This window comes from Choloepus didactylus, chromosome Y (assembly GCF_015220235.1).
Source record: "Choloepus didactylus isolate mChoDid1 chromosome Y, mChoDid1.pri, whole genome shotgun sequence".
Classification (NCBI taxonomy): domain Eukaryota; kingdom Metazoa; phylum Chordata; class Mammalia; order Pilosa; family Megalonychidae; genus Choloepus; species Choloepus didactylus.
In genome coordinates, this window is record NC_051335.1 from 21964601 (window position 1) to 21986910 (window position 22310).

General features: G+C 40.9%; 1 pseudogene; it reads right to left on the minus strand.

The window, feature by feature from the left end:
* LOC119524180 overlaps positions 1-22310 on the minus strand; it is a 308154-nt pseudogene that overhangs the window by 181713 nt on the left and 104131 nt on the right.

The window sequence follows — 22310 nt, forward strand, 5'->3', positions numbered from 1 at the left end:
GTTGCAAAGCAGGGATTCCGTTCAATAAATCTCTGAATCGCCACAAATATAGTTTTTTCACAAGGTAAGCACTCAAATATTTGATAAGTCCCATAGCTACAAAAATCTATTTTACCCTGAGTGCCTCTTTGTTGCTCAGATGTGGCCCTGTCTCCCTAGTTAAGCCACCTCGGCAGGTGATCTCACTGCCCTCCCCTCTACGTGGGATCTGACACCCAGGGGAGTGAATCTCCTTGGCAACGTGGAATATGATTCCTGGGGAGGAATCTAGAGCTGGCATCATGGGATGGAGAACATCTTCTTGACCAAAAGGGGGAAGCAAAATGAAACAAAATAAAGTTTCAGTGGCTGAGAGACTCCAAATGGAGTCCAGAGGTCACTCTGGAGGGCATTCTTATATGCTATATAGATATCCCTTTTTAGTTTTTAGTGTATTGGAATAGCTAGAAGGAAATACCTAAAACTGTCGAATTGCAACCCAGTAGCCTTGACTCTTGAAGACGATTATGTAACAATGTAGCTTACAAGGGGTGACAGTGTGATTGTGAACACCTTGTGGATCACTCTCCCTTTATCCAGTGTACAGATGGATGAGTAGAAAAATGGGGACAAAACCTAAATGAAAAATAGGGTGGGATGGGGGGTGATTTGGGTGTTCTTTTTTATTTTTCATTCTTATTCTGATTCTTTCTGGTGTAAGGAAAATGTTCAAAAATAGATTGCGGTGATGAATGCATAACTATATGATGGTACTGTGAACAGTTGATTGTACACCATGGATGACTGTATGGTATGTGAATATAGCTCAATAAAACTGGATTTAATTAAAAAAATCTATTCTAAATACATCCAACCTTGCAAATATCTGAGTTTTATATGGTTATGATCTACTTTGTATGCTTATGGTTCTAATCTAACCATTTTTACTCCTCAACATGGCTCAACTCTCCTTAATACTAATGCTTTGTCATCTCTGCACATTAGGAAATCAGAAGTGCCCACCCCAAAGTTATTTGGGAAACCAACTGAAGGGCAGTTTGAGTTCTTCATATTATCAAATGCCAACAGACAAATTTTTATATTAACCCTACCTTTTTTTTGGAAAAAGGATATGAAGCCTTCTAAAGCAGAGGGGTGTCTTAGACAGGTAAGAATTTAGGAATGCTTTGGTCACTTATCAATAAATCAGCTTTTAAATGAACTTGACTTCTCATGGGCAAGCATAAAACAGAAGGCATCTTTCTTCTCATGCAAGTCTTCAAAGTTCTTACACCAAAAATGAAATGAAGATGAACTGGCCCATAAGGTTTTTTTTGATTGAGTTAAAGTTTTGAAGAATTTCAAGGGCCTCTTTAATTCTAGCTGAGAGAACCGAATCTCCTTCTACTGGTACAAGAAGGAAGATGCATAAGTTTTTTGAAAGTGCAAGTAACCATCTCTGCAAACCACAGGGCCAGGTTAGGCTTCAATTCAGAGACCCAAACCCTCAGTCTCCAGCCAGCCCAAATGATGACCACTGGAAAATACCTCACAAACTAACCACAAAGAACGAATAACAAATAAAAGCAAGAATCTCTGAGCATCCCTTTGGTCACTACTAAAAGAGACTGATTAAGACAAAGCTCATCTACCACAAGAGGGATGTGGCTCCCTTCCCAGGTTCTAGATAACACAGACAGGAAAACAAAGAGGCTTCACTGCACTTATTAAATACAGGCCAAAAAGTCAGTTTTCAAAACTCTGGAGGCCCTCAATTGCCATTTTTTCCTTGTACCCTTTTCCATATGTCACCTCTGTTCTTATTAGAGCTTCATCTGCATTTATCAGTCTTCTCAACTCTGCACAAAAATATCACAAGAATTTATTCACCATGATTTCTTAAAAAATATCTACCCAGGCATTTCTCATCCTGTTTCCTTTCAAATTGGCAGCACCATTCCTTTAAGTTTAAGAGGATTTTTTTTCACAACAGAACTGCTGCTCTCTAGCCAGGAGACAGAACCTGGTAAGCACTTTTTAAGCAACCTTTCCTTTGCCAACTCCCCTCACCCAGGATTACCCCACACTCTCCGTTCCTTCTCTAAAGCACACTGTGCAGGCCCATGGCAGGCTGAGTGTGTGAGGCTGGTCGCCAGCTCCTGGCCGGATGAACTGTTCACCCTGCCAAGGGTCAGGTTTGTTTCTACCCAAGCCTGCTCAAGCCTGTTCTTAAATAGCACAAAAACATACAGGCATAAAGAGAAAGCATTATCAGTAAGAGGGAAGAAAAATCAATCTGTCCCTGTGATTTATGGGGCTTTGTTTGCTTTGTTTTTAGTCTTCAGTGGAATTAGAGAATAGCTACTCGTAACCATTTAGACATCAATTCTAAGAGAGAAGGCCAGGTTTTATAACATACAGTGATGATGGCCCAACATCTACACCATTACAAGCAAATGAGAACAACAGAGAAATTAAATTTTGATGATATAATATCTTAACTTTGAATTAAAAGACCATCTTTACATTTTGTTTTGTGTAAATATCATAGCCTAACGGAGTTATCTTTCTATTTTCCTACTTGAAGCAACCCCAAAAGGAAGCCTAGCATTGACTGGCAGTGGATGGAAGAAAGACTGGTGGTATATTGGTAGTGAAGGACCATCATCATATCGGTTAGCCCCAATCATTCCTCTCCTTTAGCAATCCCCTCTGGGTATCCCAACAGTCAACCAGCAAGGCAAAGTGAGAAATACTCCCCCCAGGAACGTATTAATAATCTTCCTTATCATGGTCTGTATTTTTTTCTTAAAACATTATTACAACATTCTACAATATAACCATTTTCAATTCTGTTCCCTTTCAAGCCTTTGATATGATCATATGCATATGGCTATATTTTATATGATTGTATCCTGGTGTATGCAATTTTGTGTTCTGATCTGTTCAATTATACTGTGACAAAAAGTCTTCATCTTTCCGTTTATTCACTTATTTGATGAGCATTTATTAAAGTACACGTTAGGTTTTAGACATTATTCCAGGCACCATGAAAATAAAGATAGATGAAAACCAAATCCCTGCTGTTGAAAGGCTCTTAGTTTAGTGGAATATAACAGATAATTATAATGCAAAGAATTGTAATAAATACAGATTGAAAGGCTTCTGTGTTTCCCATCTTAATGGCTTTCAAAATCTTCTAGCTGGCTAATATAACTTAATTCACATTAACTTTTCTCTTTCTTGACTATTTTTCATTATCACAATCACTGCTGCAATTAACACCGTCTACATATTTTTGTTCATTTGCAACCAATTTCTGTGAATCTATTCCTAGGAATGAGATTACTGGGTTAATCAGAATTTTACAGCTCTTGACACAGCTTGCTAAATAGCTTTATATAAGGGCCATACAGATATACAAAGTCACCAATTGTTCTAAGCTTTACCAACAGTCTTACCGCTAAATATTTTCCTACAATTTTCTTAATTTGTAATTCTTTAATTAATAGCAGGGTGGAATGTTTTCTTGTGCTTTAAGATTTTTATTTCCCCTTGTGGGATTTGTGTTTATGGCAAATTTATCATCTATGTTTGTAACAGTAGCTTCCTAATGTATTTTCATATTATATACATAATGACTTTGTTGATTTATTGCAATTTTCCTCCTATTCCTTGTTCTCTTCCTTTAGTTACACTAGGTTGAAATCATATCAAAATTTTACCTTTTTACTTTATTTGTCATATCTGTTTATTTTTTTCCTCTTGAATTTCTTCCAGGTTCCATTCTTAAGAAGTTTGTCCTTTGACCATTAGGATAAAGGTTCTATTCTGTTGCCTATTCATTTTTCACTCATTCGACTTACAAAAATTGTCCCCTATGTGCCCTATTTGGCACCAAGGACAAAAGGGGATAAATGACATATTAATACAAATTATACAAATCTCAGAAATAGGCAAAAGGGATTACTACAGGTCCTTTTAGTGCCATGCTGAGCATTGTCTAGCAGTCCTTCCTCCACCCCCTAATCCCATTAACCGATTCTCTAGGGACATGCGTATCTTGGTTTGACATACTATTTACTGTTTATGAAGATATTTTACAACTCTGTTAATGTGGATGCCAACTGACAGAAAACTGAAAGCAATGCAAATGATTCTTATCACATTGCAATGAAAATAAATTTTGACCAGAAGAGATGACATGATTCGTCCTCTAGACAAGACGACCTCAAAGGCTATAGTTTTATTGCCCTGAAGGACACTACACAGTTTTGCATCACTCTTAGCAATCTTAATAAAGCATTTTTCTTTTAGTCACTATAAATGCTTTGCTCTTTCATAATTCTCTTTGAGCCAGTCTTACCATCTTGCAGATTCCCTCATTAATGAGTTAAATAAAGCTTTGATGCATGCTCAGTTTATGTTTATGAGTCAGAAAATGTAGCTTCTAGCATCACCCTGTCACTTCCACCCCCATGATAGTTCACTTAACTCTTCCTTGACTTCCAGCTTTTCTGTAAATCATGGGTATCTGCAAAGTCAAATGGCATTCAGGAAATGAAAGCAATAGGAAAACTATATTTCTGTAGACAGATACAAGTGTTGAAGCAGAATGAATGATCAGGTTTGAAGTCCAAAGCCCAGAATCCCCCAGGCCCAACTGAGTAGAGACTAAGAAGCCCATCCCACCCAGTGCTGGTGGCACATTTCAGAAGAACCTGGCTTCAACCCTCAGTACTGCCTCTTCTAGGGTCTCTTGAGCCCGTTTTCTCATCTACAAAATGAAACAGTTGTGACGAGTAAATGAGATGACGTGCAAAGAGCTTTTTTGTTCATGCCTGTCATACACCAGCTCCTGTAATATATGTCAGGTTTTCCCTTCCCTCTCATCCACAGTGGCCCCCAGACTGAATACCAAATCCATACTCTAGAGATGGATCAGAGTCCCTCTGGATACCCAGGGTATGCAGCAACAGGCTCCTTATGGGCGGGTAGGCGCCTGGGTTCTGACAGCCCATGTGTGGGAATTTCTCACTTACCTCTCCTACCACCTGTATGATGTCACCGACTTTCAGCTCAAGCTCGTCATCGTTCTGAGGCAGGTAGCTGAACGCCACCTGGCAACGGCGCCTCCGTCACTTGCCTGGATGGGAAAAGCAAAATATTTAGCTATGGCCCTTATCCCAAAATACGATTTTACAGAGAGGCTACCTAGGCATGCAGGCAAATTAAGCTGATGTCTGGAATATGTTCTCTGGGAAATGGCTAGAGGCACAGCAGCCATGGTCTCTCAGGGAGAGGCAATAGAAAGCAGAGCAATGCTTCTTGGTAGTTTAAAAGCTGCTGGGTCAGAAAGGCATGGATATGAGAAACTGATCCACTGATGCAGAAGGCAAAAACCCCACCCCTGAAGCATTGGAGCACAGTGTTGCCTTAAATGGTTTTCTATGGATGGGGCTTTGTATTTGCTGTTGATTTTTAATGAAAGCTGATGTGATGTGGGAGAGAGAAAAGAATGGTCTGCTTCTAATGTTAACAAGGCAGAGGAAATTTTTCCCAAATGTGCAAAGGAAAAGATAAAGTATCCCGGCCTTTTTCTTAGTAATCATCACCCTTTCAACATGCTGGAACTCAGGCCTGATAAGCAAAGGCTGATTAGATTTTGGCCTTCTCTCATACCAGTTCAAACACTCCACAGGGGCTCAACAAATCTACTTCCGTCCTCTTCGCTCTGTCCCAGGCAAACCATTAACAGACCTGGCTTCTTACACAGAACCGACCTAGGCAAATCAAGATAAAAGCCAGGACCACACTTCACTTGACCAGAGGACAACACTCAAGATTACAGCATCTCGCTCACCCAATGTGGTCAAATTGGGAGCCCCTGGCTTAGAGCTAAGTGCAGTCACAACTGTCTGCGGCACATCCACACCAGAGATGTGTACTGTGGAAGAGGGTCACACACGTGCTGTGCACACGTGTGTGTGAGAGAGAGACACAGAGAGAGGCAGGCAGACAGACACACACAGCAGTGGAGGCCTAAGCCAGGAAGAGGTGAATGGGAGACAGGAAATGAGACTGACACTGTTCAGAAGCTTGTTGCTTCTGGCTAACCACCTCACACTGTCCTTCATGCCACCACCTGGCCTGGAAAAACCGAAGGGATCAATGACTTAAAAGAAACACACTTAGAAACGTTTGAATTATTTTTGGATACTGCCCGCAGGGATTCTTTTTCTTTTCTAATGTTTTCCCTGAGACAGGATGTCCCTGCAGGGGTGATCACAGGGTATGTTAAGGCCCCCAAATAGCATGACATCCTACAAAGAGAGAGGCCCTTCTGTTGCATCCAGTGTACTCACTGATCAATACTGTTCAAGTCAGTGGCCTAGTTCTCTGTTTCACTTTTCTCTGCCTGTTGATCACTTCTAAGGAAGAACAGAGGGAAGAGGACAGAAGTTCAAAATGAAAATCTTATCTAATCATATGCTGGCAACAACAAAAACACACTCCACCTCTTTGTACAAAACCATAAGTCCCCTGATCTTAAGAAGAACAAACACATGGTGCTTGGGCCAATTCCCAGGTGATAACTGTGCTCTCAGGACACAGAATAGCCCAATTTCAAGGAGGGCCTGACTCTCAGGGGGACAGAGGGGCTCACCCTAACTTTGCTTTTCCAAGCTGGGAAGGTGGGAAGACTGGTATTCCAGTGCAAAGAACCCTATGACTATTCCCTGGCTTCTGACATGCTGGAAGACAAACCAAGTATTCAGTGTCAAAAAGGATACAAATTATAGCAAAGAAAGCCAAGATGACAAGGCTATCATGGCACCGCCCCTCCTACCCACTGCAACTCCCTTGCCCCCACATATACCCCTTAAGATGAAGTTCTACCATAAATTTTTAAAAGTTTTCGTCTGCAATAGATTGTGGTGATGAACGCATAACTATGTTATCATGCTGTGGACAGTGGATTGTATACCATAGATGATTGTATGGTGTGTGAACATATTTCAATAAAACTGAATTTAATAATAAAAAAAAGATCCAAAAAAATTTCATCTGCTAGATGTTATATTAGAACGCAAACTCTGCAGATAGAAATCTGAACAACATGAAACAAGTAAATGGCATAAATATCCGAAAACCAACACTCACAACTACAAAAGTCACAGAAGTCCTGACCAAACTAACTTAAAAATAACATCTGAAGACAGAGTGTTAGCTGAAGCCATATATCTTAGTTAAATGAAAATATATATTTTCAAAAGACACTCTGTAAAAAGTATCATCTAACCCAATGCTACACAAATGGCCAAAGAGAGCATGAGATAGTCTTTGAAAAATTTAAGCTCTCCCTCAAATTTGAAGGAGAGCTTTGCTGGATAAAGTATTCTTGGCTGGAAATTTTTCTCACTCAGAATTTTAAATATATCGTGCCACTGCCTTCTCGCCTCCATGGTGGCTGCTGAGTAGTCACTACTTAGTCTTATGCTGTTTCCTTTGTATGTGGTGAATTGCTTTTCTCTTGCTGCTTTCAGAACTTGCTCCTTCTCTTCCATGTTTGACAGTGTGATCAGAATATGTCTCGGAGTGTGTTCATTTGGATTTATTCTATTTGGAGTTAGCTGAAATTTTATGATTTGTGTATTTATGTTGTTTAGAAGATTTGGGAAGTTTTCTTCAACAATTTCTTTGAATACTCTTCCTAGACCTTTACCATTTTCTTCCCCTTCTGGAACACCAATGAGTCTTATATTCGGACGTTTTATATTATCTGTCATATTCCTGAGGTCCGTTTCGATTTTTTCAATTTTTTTCCCCATTCTTTCTTTCATGCTTTCATTTTCCATTCTGTCATCCTTCAGCTCACTGATTCATTGTTCAACTTCCTCTAGTCTTGTACTATGAGTGTCCGGAATCTTTTTAATTTGGTCAACAGTTTCTTTAATTTCCGTAAGATCATCTATTTTTTTATTTAGTCTTGCAATGTCTTCTTTATGCTCTTCTAGGGTCTTCTTGATATCCTTTGTATCCCGTACTATGGTCTCATTGTTCATCTTTAGTTCTTTGAGTAGCTGCTCTAGGTGATATGTCTCTTCTGATCTTTTGATTTGGGTGCTTGGGCTTGGGTTATCCATATAGTCTGGTTTTTTCATATGCTTTATAATTTTCTGTTGTTTTTGGCCTCTTGGCATTTGCTGAACTTGATAGGGTTCTTTTACAATTTGTAGACCGATTGAAGTCCTTATCTCTAATTTATCAGATCTACAGCTTCGTGGAGTACACTTCCTCTAACTAACCAGCAGGTGGCGTCCACGAGCCACCTGTTCTCCACAAGCCAGATCTCCCCTGCTTAGCCTTTGTGGTGAGTGCGGGAGTGAGTCTTGTGGGGTCCAATTGGTGTACCAAGCCTGCATGTGTAGTTGGTGTTGCCTGCCCTGTATATGGGGCGTGTTTCTGGGCAGTCAGGGAAGGGGGTGGCTCTAAGAATCAAATCTCCCTGGTGATCCTAGAGTTTTAAAGCTGCTGCAATAGTCTAATCCTTCAGTTCAGTCCTGCCACAGTTTGTCTCTGCCACTGAACCACAAGTCCTTGGTATTGGCGTATGGCTCCTGAGACTTGCAAGTGGGCCCCTCTTCCAGGCTTTGCACCCCCTGGTCCTCTGTTGAGGGATGACTGTGCTATGTCACAGGTGAGTGCCATCCCGCCAGGGGAATTCTGGGCTGCTGGGCTGTGTAGGGAGGCTCCCAGTCTGCTGAAATGATGGCTGAATGGGGCTTTGTTAATTCACACTGCTCCACCTTCCCAACTCTGGGGCAATCAGCTGAGGTTGCAGGGAAGGCTAATGTCCACGCCCAGTTTTGTGGTGTGTGCCTGTTATTTGAAGCACTTCCGTCACACTGGGTTGTCTGGGGCAGCTCTGGGCTATGGGGCTGGAGATGGGCAGGAGTGTTTCCTGTCCACCAGGATGATGGCTGTGAGCGGACACCCCCCTTTTCTTGGGAAGTTGTGGTGTTTAGTGAATTTTCTCAGCCACTGGATTATTGCCTTCTGTCTCAGAGCTCTCTTAGTTCTGCTCTTGACTTGACCTGCCCAAATTGCAAGTCTTTGAAGCTTTCTGTATTGAGCTTCTTAGAGTAATTGTTTTAGAAAAAGAAAAAAAGGATTAAAAAAAAAAGGGCCCTCCTCAGAGATCTAATGGGTTATTGAAATGCTAAGAGACAAAGCAACCAGGGCCATTAAGGAAAGGTCCACAGGGCAGAGAGATCAGCTTTTCTTCAGGATTTGCATATGAGCCTCAGGGCCTGAGCTCTGCCCTTCCCCTTTCTATGTTCACCAGAACTCCAAAAATCCTCCGCTTTTATTTTGGAGTTTTTAGTGTTGTTTCTTTTCTATGCCTGTCTCCTCTCTGCTGGGCTGGCTGCTCTCAGATTCTCTGGTGTCTGGTCTCAGTCTATCTATGGTTGGAGTTTGGATCAGTAGAATGAGTTTCTGATAAGGGCTGCCACTGCAGTTCTCCCTTCTCCTTTCCGGAGCTGACAGCCCCTCCTTCCACGGGACTGAGCCTGGCAGGGAGGGGCACGGGTCCCCTGGCCGCAAAAACTTACAGATTTCGCTGATCTCAGTAGTTCCACATTTTCAAGGGTGCTGTATAATGTATGCCGAAAATCAGATTGCTCTGTGGTGTCCAGTCCATGCAGTTCCTGGCTTTCTACCTACTTTCCTGGAGGAGTAACTAAAACACACAGCTCACCAGTCCGCCATCTTGCCCCGCCTCTCCGAGATAGTCTTATAGAAAAGACAGGACCAGCAGATTCAGGACCTGGGAGAGAATAATCACATTTCTTTTGAACCAAATCTCTGCATCAGATTTCTACAAAGGCCTGCCTGTGGTATCAGGAAGAATGATGCATTTTCTGCTTCCTTTCCCAGGATAGTCAATATTTCTAAAAAGCCTCTAAGAAGGTTATTCACTTGGCAGCATGAAGTTCTATAAACTGTACTGCCAACATATGGCATGGAGAAAAGTAAACCCTCCGGAGGGCCCAGAAAACATTACCTGTTCTGACCCTGAGCAAGACCAGTTACTCTCCCTCATCCTGTCACAGCTCTGGATGGTTTCTAATATCCATCACTGGTAATTCCCAAACCCCTGAACTGCTGCTTTGCCCACCCTTGATTTCTGCACATCACCAATTCCAACTTCCAATTATAGGTCTATCCAACCTATAACCCAGTGCAAGGGGATGTTTGAAGCCGGGAGATGTTGTATTTTGGCTGCCTTCACACATCATAAGTTTAAGGAAATTTAAAGATGTTGCTTACCATTATTTCCTCTCCCCGGCATTTCACTGATGTTTACTTGTGAGTCTTGACCTACCTCAAAGGAGACATCATCTCCTTTCAACAGCTGATATAAACTGGAGAAAGAAGAAGTGGCTTGCTTAAGCTGTGGTTTGGCATCCCTTCATTTGAGCTAACACCTCATGCCCATGGCCCAGTCCGTATGAACTGAAGTTTTAACACATTGCACTTGGATTTTTTTCTATTGAATAAACTGAGTCTTCAAAGAAAAAATTAAATGTATTTGCTGACAATGGCCAACAATATAAATCTATATTAGACCAGCTGGAAAGAGGAAATAGGTGCTTTCCTCACCATGTTAGTGCCACTGCCACCATCTTTTTATCACTGTCTATGTTTTCTAGGTAGGACCACTTAACTCCTTACACGTAACTGAAAGATGGAATGGACTCACATTTTATCTACATACATGCAAATGTGTATGCACACATGGCTTACCAAAAAAAAGTATGACTAGGGCAGACTTTACAAGGCATACTTGATACATTTCCATGTCATTACCATATTGTGTGAAAGACATGAAATGAACTACAAATGTGTGAACATGCATTCATATGTATGAACACAAACATACACAGACGGCAAGACAGAACACACTCCCCCTCTCCACAGACCCCATAACCACTCTCCAGTCGTGACCAGCTTTATTTAATAAAATAATAAGGACAACATTTATTGAGCACTCAGTATGTGCCTGAGACTACTAAGCACTTTATGTGTATGATTCCATTTAAACCTCACACTAAATCTCTGGGATAGGTCATTTACACCTTTTTTACAAATGAGAAGACTGAGGAGGCACAGATATTAAGTATTTTATTAGAGATTATTAAGCAGAGGGCCTAGGATTTCAAAGCAGGGAATGCAGCTCCAGAGACACTGCTTCCCATGTCTAAATGTTTTTAAGAAGGATTCTTGGCTTTGGACTTGAATCTGCAGAACGGACTAGCTGGGTTAATGTGGTACATGGTTAAAAATGTGAAACCAGGAAGTGAAAACCCACAAATCAGGAGCGGTTCCATACAGCTGCTGGGAACTGGGGCCCATATTTTAATGAAATAAAGCTGGGGATAGATGGGGAGGAAATGCTGTATATTCACTTTTCTAAAAATGAAATAGCAGAAAAGGCAAAGGGTACCATGACCCAGTCTCAGAAATCACACATGCATCTATATTTTATAGTCTTCATACAGAGCTCTAATGGCATGTGAAAACTGATCACAAAAATATACAACAAATAATACAGTGGTCAAAATGTCTATGGGTCAACTGAAAACCTTCAACACTCACATAGCCTATTTTTCATATCCCTGACACCCCCCCCCCCATAGCAGAACAAGAGTAAAATTACCAGGGTTTTAAATCATTTGATGTTTTTCAGGAATCCACTAAGTTAATCAAATGGAGTCTCACTACATGCCTAGAGAACATGGGAGTCTCCTTAAATTGCTTTGCAAAACAAAAAACATTGATAAAACTCAAAGAGGAAAATTAGAAGTTCCTAATTCCTGGTTTCCAAGGTTATTTCCAGCGTTTTCTCCAGGTATGGCCTGGGGACCACCTGTATCAGAGAGATAAAATGCCAGGCAGACCTACAGAACTACACTCTCTGGGGTTGGGGTCAGGGGATCTGATGATGCCCATAAAATCTAAGAACCTCAATGACTAATCAACACCAATTGCAGGTGATGGTAAAACACCTTTTAGGAACAAGTGGTCTCCCCTTGGAGGAATCTAACCAGTGGTTCTCAATCTTGGCTACACAACGAAATCATTACAGAGCTCTCCTAAAACTACCGATGCCGTTCTAGATACCAGTCCCCGACAAACTAGATCACCACAGAAAAATGGCTGTTTCCAGGGCTGGGGCAAAGAAAATATGAAGTGAGCCTGGGATATTCAGTTGTGCCAAAAGTAATGAAGGGCTCAAACACCTGAAGGATGATTTCAAAAGGACACAGGAGTCAGTATGAAGGAGCTTCCACTGGCCAAATCTGGGACAATTACAGCATGTAGTCAAAGATGTATTACAATTATTTCCCCCAAAAAATGAATCCATACTGATACATTGGATAGATGGATGGATGGATGGATGATAGACAGAGGGAGGGATGAATGGATAAGATTAGAAAAATAGGTGTTAGGCAAGAAGGGAAAGCCCTTCTTTACAAAAGAATGTTGGCTGGCTTCTTGGAAGATGGTGGATTAGGAGAGAAAGAGAAAAATTCTCCTCTGTGAAAAACACTAGAAAAAGGAGAGAAAGTGCTCCAGAACAGCAGTTCCAGGGTTCCACTGGCTGGGCAGGGACTTCTACACCCATAGTGAGTGTGTACCTGGAGAAGCAGAGAGACTGCATTTAAGACCAGTGAGGGTTTGGCCTGGAACGCCACTGCAGAATGGGCGGTTAGAGCTGGCTAATGAGCACAGAGGGGAGAAGCTTTCCACACCCTGGGCAGCCTCCTCAGCACTTGGCTTGGGTGATAACCCTTCACAGACCTAGGGCTAAAAGCCCCCATGCCAGGGACTGGTGGTTGGAGCAGGCAGACAAGCACAGAAGGGGGCAGTGTTCCATGCCCCATGCAGCCATCTTGGCAATTGGCTGGTGAGATGAACCCTCACAGTTCTGCAGCTGAGAGCTTCCTTGAGGGAATTCAGGAGTCAGAGGGATTGTGACAGCATCCACTCTTCCTCCATGGAAGCCCATGGTGTGCACAGTCTAGAGGCAAGGGGGCAGCACAGAAGTGCCAGAGCCCTTCCCCAATCCCAGAGGCTCACGGCCGCATGGCAGAGAGGGACTGTGGGGTATTTGAGATGGAAGGTGAGATGCGCAGCTCTGTAACCCCACAGTACTCCACCTGCATCCCTGGGAGTGGCCAGGACCACTGTGCCCTGGAGCAGACTCCCTGCCAAACTATGAGGGCACACTTTCCACCCACGGGGCTGGCAGCCCCCATTGCACACAGAAAATTGGTGCACTGATTGGGCTTCTGCATGGCTTGGCCCCCCACTCAGTGTATAAATGAAGTTAGGGGAGAACTGGCTTGAGGGTAAGAGGTGACTTGAGAGCTGCTGGTAGGTCAAGGAAAGTGAACTTTACCAAGCTGTAACTCTGCCAAATTATAGATAAATGTTCAAAGAAGCCTGCATATCCTAAAAAGAACTCTACCAAGATAAACAAATGCCAAGAAGCCAAAAACAACAGAAAATTATAAAGCATACGAAGAAACAAGAAGATATGGATAATCCAAACATCCAAATTAAAAAGTCAGAAAGACACAGAACTTGGAGCAATTAACCAAAGAAGTACATGCAAACATCAATGTCATGGCTCAGGATATAAAGGACATGAAGAAGACCCAAGAAAAGCATAAAGAAGAATTTGCAAGAGTAAATAAAAAAAGTGGCTCTTATGAAAATAAAAGGTACTGTTGATCATACCAAAAATATTCTTGAGACACATATCAGCAGATGTGAAGAGGTAGAGGAAAGAATTAGCAACCATGAAGACAGGATGGCAGAATTCGAAAGCACAAAAGAATGAATGGTTAAAAAAATTTGAAAAATTTTTCAACGGGAAATGATGGACAACATGAAGCACACAAAATAAGAATCTTTGGTGTTGCAGAAGGGGAAGAGTAAAGGGCTAGGAAGACTATTCAAAGACATTTTTGGAGAGAACTTCCCAACCCTTCTAAATGACGTAATATGAAAATCAAAGATGCCCAACGAACTCCAAATGGAATAAATCCAAATAAACCCACCCCAAGACATATTCTGATTGTCAAATGCTGAAGAGAAGGAGCAAGTTCTGAAAGCAGCAAGTGAGAAGTGATACACCACATACAAGGGAAACAACATAAGACTAAGTAGTGACTACTCAGCAGCGACCATGGAGGCAAGAAGGCAGTCATATGACATATTTAAAATTATGAAAGAGAAAAATGGCCAGCCAAGAATTCCTTATCCAGCAAAGCTCACCTTCAAAATTGAGGAAGAGCTTAAAATTTTCACAGACAAAAGATGCTGAGAGAATTTGTTAACAAGAGACCTGTCCTACAAGAAATACGATATTATAATTTACAATATTAGACTTTCACGATAATGGAAATGGCTGAAGTTATGGAACTGTGACCCATGACATTCTTTGAAATTTGCTAACTACTTGTTAAATCGTACTTTTAAAGTTATCACTGTTACATATATATGTTAAAGTTCACAATAAAAAATGCATTAAGAAAAGAATGTTGACTAACAAAGAAATGATAGAAATAAGACAAGCACCATTTTATAATGATCATAGTAATAACTGCTTCTGGCAGAATCAATGGTTGTGACAACCACTGGGTTAACACTTGTTGAGGATTAGTCTATTTACAGTATTTCAAAATATCTCCTCATAGATTATTTTTTCATTACAAAGGTAAAACGGACCCTTTAGAAGTGATCAAAGCTAACATTGCCAATAATGGGGCAAATTTACATCATGCCTCTCCTGATCTGATCCACTGAGAAGGACTTCATATCACCTACAGAATATTCCTACCCAAAACATTTATCCCAAATCTAATCTTGAAAAAACTATTGTACAAATTCAAATTGAGACACATTATAAAAAAAAACTGACCTGATCTCTTTTGCTTTTTGTTGGTCTTTTAAAAGGCAATATTACAAAAGATTTTTAAAAGGCTATGAAGTGTTCTAGTTTAAAGAGAGACAAAGACAGAGAGAGAGAGAGAGAGAGAGATAGAGGAGATTCAACAAAATATAATGTATAATGTGTAATTGGATTCTGTATTTCTACAAAAGGCTAAAAGCAAGGACATTTTTGGGAGAATTGGAGAACTGTGAATATGCACTAGATAATAGCATTATATTAACATTAATTGTCCTGAGAGTGTTCATTCTATTGCAGTTACATAGGAAATGTTTTTGTTCGTAAGAGATTCATTCAGAAGTATTTATGAAGTGCCCTGATGTCTGCAACTTATTTTCAAATGGCTTATGAACAAACAAAAGCATATGCATATACAGAGAGACAGAAAGCAAAAATGAAAGATGTTAACAATTGGTGAATCCAGACAAAGAATATATACTATATCTGTTATAATTTTTCTGTTCATTTGAAATTTTCCAAAACAAAAATTTTAGGGGAGAAAAGAAAAAAATATTGGGCTCCACCCCCAGGGATGCTGATGTAACTAGTCTGAGGTGCAGCCTGGGCATCTGTATTTTTTAAAGCTCTCTGGGTGATTTTAACATGCAGCCAGGGTTGAGCAACATCTAGATGGATCCTATTGTCCAGAGAAGAGCATCAAGCCAAAAATAAATGGGACTTTTTCAGGACCATGTATTTAGGTCTTTCATTCAGCATCATTTCCCCCAAGAGAAAAAGTCAGACTTATAAACATTTGACAATATTATCCTAATACACAGCCCACGTGAATGCCATTGTGCTGTGATTTTATTTCACGGTCCTTTTGAACAGTTGCACTAAGTAGTCGCTAGCTCTGATAATGTGTTCCTTGGGGACGGAGTATGGAGAAGATGGTGGTCTCTGCTAGATTCATTAGCAAACACTGATGGGGGATACAACCTCTCCCCAAGATAATGAACAACATGCCAGCTGCTTGAAGCAGCTGTTCTTTCATTCGAAACATGAATTTATACAAGGGCCCAAGTATCCTATCTCGGGATAGAAAAACAACACAAACCAAACTAAATAAACGTGGAGAATCACACATTTTACCTGGGACATCCAATGGAGTCTGGTGTAATGGAAGAGGAAGCTGAATTACTCATCATACATACCCTTTACTGGAAAAATTTCTCCTTGTCATTGTGTTTTAATGTAATATAACTCAAAGAACTCCTGGGTCCATCTTTATAAAAACCTCTTGGCTGTGGCTGGATTGTAGCAGTGGAAATGTGCAGTATTTAATTAACCAGCACAGTTTGGTCCCTGGAGATGAGCCTGCTTGGTTCTCACAGGGACGTGTATAATCATCATTTTTGCGTGGCAGAAAACAGTAAATCCATCTGTCGCTACTTCAAAGGCAGAGATCATCTGAAAAGCAGTTTTGTTATGCCAGTCTCATTTTCTCCCAAGTCCCACCAGAATACAGGAAAAAACTGTTGAACCACCAGGGAACCTGAGCCATGGGGAGGGGAGGCAGGGGGGTAATCAAAAGTCACATAAAGAAAATCAACTTAATCTTGTTGGAGATGAAGGAAACTAACATTTATTAGGTGTCTTCTGTGTGCACAGACCATGCTAGGCATTATCTCAAGTTTCATGCCTTACCTCAAGTCCTCACGCCAGCTCTTTGTGGTTGGGGGAGGGGGCTGGCCCCATCTTTATGGAGAGGCACAGAGAGGATAGATAACACACTCAAGGCACATGGGTTAAATAAGTTGTGGTTTTCAGCCATCCTCTTCCACCAATTCAAAATTATACCAGGAAGGCAGACTGGGAGTGAGTTTCAGGGCAAAGGGCAGGGATGGGGGAGCTTTAGATGCCAAGCTAAGGATGAGAACCATATTTTGTGGGTGATGAGGAACCAGAAGAGACGTCCAGGCAGGGAAGTGACAAGAAGATGTGATGGGGACAGTATTCCACGGAGAAATGCCTGATATCAAGGATGTACAGGATGGCTTGGGAGAGGGAGCCTGGAAGTGGGCAGGTGGCCCAACAGAAGGCAACAAAAGACAGGGAAGTCTGAAAAAAAGGTGGAAGGAATCCAGGGAAGGAGAGAGCAATACACAGACATGAACAGACAGACACAGAACCATTATCAGTTGATGTGTCTGTTGGCCCCTTTGGGAGTCAAGGGCCCTCTTTTATTGTCTTTGATCACCAGCACCTAGTTCAGTGCCTGTTAGAGCAGACAATCAATCTACTCTTGATAAATGAATGGGTGAATGAACTAACAAATATTTATCCCACGATTCTGTCTAAACGTCATCATTTTGTGAATACAAACTCCCAGACAGTCAGAGAGGCACTGAAGGTAGTCAAGAAGGGTGGAGGGAAAGAGAGTTGAAGCCTCAACATGGTACTCAACATGTGCTTAAAAGGCAGTGTGCTGCCTTGAATTTCTGAAGCTATGGGGATGGAAAGATGGTGGCCCTTGTAGTCTTGCCACTGTGTCAAAGGTGCCTCATGCTCGATCAACATTGAAGTCCAAAGTATCTGTAATACTAAGCAATGCTTGATATTTTCCTAACTGCTTTCCCCTTACAAATGTGTGGGGTCCACCACCAATTAAACATACCAAACAGTAGAGCATATATGAATAAAAATTATGTATACTTGTTTTTGAATTGGGTCCTCTTAAGAGTCAGAAAATAGTTGTCTTAAGTGGGCAGAGATAAATGTATAAGAATGTTTAGGGTAGCTTTGTTTCTAACAGCAAATGCATACATGCAAAGAGATCTGAATATGAAACCTCTTGAATGTCACTAAAGTGGAATTGCTACATAAACCATGGTAAATCTGGGCCATAGATACTCAGCAGCCATTATACAGAACAAGTAGCTCTATATGAACTGATGTGAAAAGGTGTCTATAATATATATAATATGATCCCAATTTTATAAATACACATATATATATATTTATTTATACATATACATATATACTCCCTAACTGTAAGCACCATGGACAGTTGTATTACTTCCGATTACCCAGAGTCTAGCTCAGAGTATGCATTCGACAATTTTTATTAATAAATAAATAAGTTCATTCAATACTCAACTAATATGTCAGAGCCTAATACAATTAAATGAATGAGAGAAAGGATATGAATGAGATAAAGGAATACACTTGGATAAGCACAGAAAATGGTACAGAAGAATATACCCAAAGTAACAGTGGTTACTTCTGGGAGATGGGTTATGGTAAGTGTAAAGAGAGACTCATTTAAATGCTTCTGCATGTCAATTTGTTTTCACAAAGAGCATATAATTCATTGCAATCGTTTTTTTTTTAAACACCACAGTCACCTATTAAAACAATTTTCTTGTATTATGAAATTTATCCTTATGATTATGCTTTGATGATATTAATAATAAAGCTACTCCATATGCCTCAAGTAAATAAATACCAATTGAATATGGCAGGAAGGTTGTTTTGACAGGTGGAATGACAAGGGGCTCTGGCCTGCCAATCAGAACTGCTGGTGGTTGGTCCACAAAGATAGGTGGGAGTTGCGCGCACAGAGGAATGGCTCAACACCTGTACTGTACCCCACACTAGTCAACATTCTGATCAGATGCTGTTACATAACCCTCAAGGAAACCAGTCTCTCACAGACAGTCCCCTGATGAACCCCAAAAGAGCCCATGTGATACCGTTCCAATGTTGTTGCCCCGGCCTGACTCCCCCAGCCCACATGGCACAGGCAGCCACCTCCCTCCAGGTGGAGGGCCACTGTGTTCATCTTCTGAGCTAGTACTCCCCCCACTCACCAGAATAGGAACACACCCCTTCTCTAGTTTACCCCAACAACTATTGCTTTTCTCTCATCCCCACTGGATTCTAATTATCTCTGAGTGTCAATGTGTATGTTTTGTCTCCACCCCTTCAACCCTGACCTCTCAGCTCTTTCATGTACAATGTTCTCAACAAATTCAATTCCTTTATCAACACCCCCATATCCCTCAGGATGGTTATGATGACCTGCTTCATCAGAAATGCCTACTCTCGTCAGTGTGCAGGGCCCAGGTGCCACGTAGCTAGAAACCCAGGGAAGGACACAAGTCCCTGACTGAGGCCCTCCTCAGCCCTATAAACTTCTGAGTCCAATGCCCTGTTTAAAGAAGCCACTGAAAGCAGTCTTAAAATCAGCCAACTGATAGAGGACAAAGAAATTGAGTTTCTGCTGCCAGGGTAACAGAGAAAAGGGCCATCGATTTAACAGTTTCTGAAGAGAAGAGATGCATGTGGATTTCTTCGATAATGCTCTCATCTGATATATTCCTAGAAGTCACATGTGTAATTTTGGTTCCATGGGCATTAAGAATGTCTCCCATCATAATGTCTTATAAAAATAGCATGTGAATAAGCCATCTGAAAAGATGCTTGAGCTCTGATTTTATGGCTCAAGGACATGTGTCCCACATTGATAGCATGAAAGCACATAAAGAGAATCCTGGGCCTCGCAACCCAGAAGAGACAGATAACCTAACGGGCCTGCCTTGCAACCACCTCATGGAGCCCACTTACCAGCTCTGTCTTGTTTTTTTCATGTACAAAGTCAGGATGATGGGACAGACCCACTTTACAGGAGGCCTTATTCCACAGACTCCCTCTCTTTTTTCTATTTGGCTTTACATTCATGAATCTGTTAAAAGGCAACTTGGTTAATTACTTACACCATCTCAGCCAGTTTTCTTCTCCCTAGCCTTCCCTTCCTTTACCATCAGAGTGAGATCAAAGAACCATGCTGAAAAACATCACCTATGTCTCTAAACATCTCTCTGGTTCTCGCCTTCCCTTAGGCTTGTCCCAGTGTTGGTTTTGGCTTTTCAGCACGCCACCCACCCCTCAAGGTGAATGACCCATCCCTCAGCAGACCATACCAGGGGAAAACTTCCCCAGAGTGTCCCTGGCTTGACTCCCCTAGGCCAGGAAGCATCTAACTAAGGGAGGGAGTTCAGATTTTCAGAGGAGAAAATCCAATACACAAAGCACATTGCTTTTCTCTGCTTTAGCAAGGCTGATTTTGGCAAAATGCCCAAAAGAACTCAACATATTTATAAAGTTTTGTTTGATCTATTTTCAAATGCTTCATGCAGAGTCATTCAAATGAAATGAGAATACAGAATTCCAAAGGAAAAACTGAAGGATGATTCTAAATATAAGTTATTTGTTGAGCATAAACAAGATTTCTCCCTTCTATCCAACACACTCCTCCTAACATACTCATTTTTAAAGGCATTCTCAAACTTTGCTACTGATAAATGGCTGTATCAGACCCCTATCTTCTACAGTTAAGGAATGGAGAGGGGGTCGGGAGCAAGATGCAGAGAAAGGAAGCGGGAGAGAGAGAAAACATATTAGGAACTGCCACATTTTGATAACTATATTTCAGTACAACTGGTTTCACTTGTAATACTATGGACTTTATTAATTTTCAAACATTATTCCAGGAAGGGGTGCAGAGGCTTTACCACTGGCAAAGGAGTTCCATGGCAATTTAAAGAAAAGTTAAGAACACTGCTTTCAAGATTATGGTTTCCAAGGAAATCCAAAGATGCCATGGGGAAACACATATAAAATAAAGCAGGAAACAATCTTTTGGACTCTTTTCATTGGAATGTTCCATAGACTTTGGAGAAGGACATAATGACAAAAGAACTATATCAGGCAACTTAAGTCCTGATCCACAAATGGCCACGTGGCACAGTGTTGGTGAGGCTGCTTGCCAAGTGCCCTCTTATTATCTGGGTCAGTGGCTGGTGAGAGCCCCGTCCTGCCATCTGGTGCCTTGGCTCAGCCAAGCTGAATGTCCACACTCCCTTACACAAAGGCCAGCGCAGCTAATTTGCAGGCTGACGCCTGCCACAGCCTCAGCCTGCCCTGCTCCTCCATTCTAGCCCTACATTCCTCTTCCTTTTCTAGCTAGTGAAACCCTGGAAAGCACTACAAGTTTTCCTCCCCAGGATAAAGAGCTCCCTAGGTCTTCCGTGTAACCACCACGTTTTGCCCACACCTCTCCCTCCCAGGCCTACTCAGCTGCAATGTCATGATTTGCATGTATAGGTTTATGATTCCTGTTCATCTCTGTGACCCCACTGCCTGCTGGGAAGTAAGCACACAGATGTTCACTGAAGGGAGGGAAGTTTAGGTCCATGTTTCTAACTGCACAGGATTTGCCTGGAGGGGTTGCTTGAATTCCACCAAGGTCCCACCTTTGTGGTCTCACTAAATGATAAAAGAATGCTAAGAACTGATTGTACACTATGGATGACTGTATGGTGTGTGAATCTATCTCAACCAAATTGTATTTTTTAAAAAGTAAATGAACAGTGGGGGGAGGAAGGTAATGGGATGTTTTGGATGTTCTTTTTAATTTTAATTTTAATTTTATTGTTTGGAGTAATGAAAATGTTCAAAGTTTGATTGTGGTAATGAAAGCACAACTATATGATGACACTGTGAACAACTGACTGTACACTTTGGAGGATTGTATGTTATGTGATTATATCTCAATAAAATGGCATTAAAAAAAAAAAAAAAGAATGCTAAGGTCAGCAAGCCTAACTGAAACTGGAAGCATCTGACCAGTTCTGCAGAAAATAAAATAAAAATCAAAGTAATAGCAATTCCACTTTTAGGAAGTTATACTCTAGGTAACTTATAAGAAATGTGCAAAGATATAATGTATAATGTTCATTGTTACATTATTTAGATTAGTGAAAAACCACAATCATCCTAAATATCCTTCAATTAGGGGACTGGTTATTTAAGCCATGGTCTATCTACACAACAGACAACTAAAGAATGGTGTCCTCTAAACAAACTACTATGGTAAGACTTCCAAGATTTTTTTCAACCTAATACAACAAATTGCAATACAAGATAAACAGCATGATCCCATTTGTATTTTGAAAAATACCAGTATGTATGTATCACTATATGCTTGGATTAGGTTGTACCATATGACAGTCACATTTTTGTGGACAAATATCTGCAACTTTGTTTATATCTAGAGATAATCAACAAAGCAGGCACCTGAGGAATAGGACTGGGTATATTGTATATCATGACTTTCCTTTATTATTTTACTTTTTTACAGTAAATGCGTATTGCTTTTATAATAAGTCTTAAAAAAAATTAGAGTCTAAAAAAATGTACAACTCAGAACAAGAAAAACCAGCATTCAGGTCTAAATAACCCAATAGCACAAAAGTCATCTTATTGAGCAGATGATTTTGTGGTAATCAGAACAACAAAG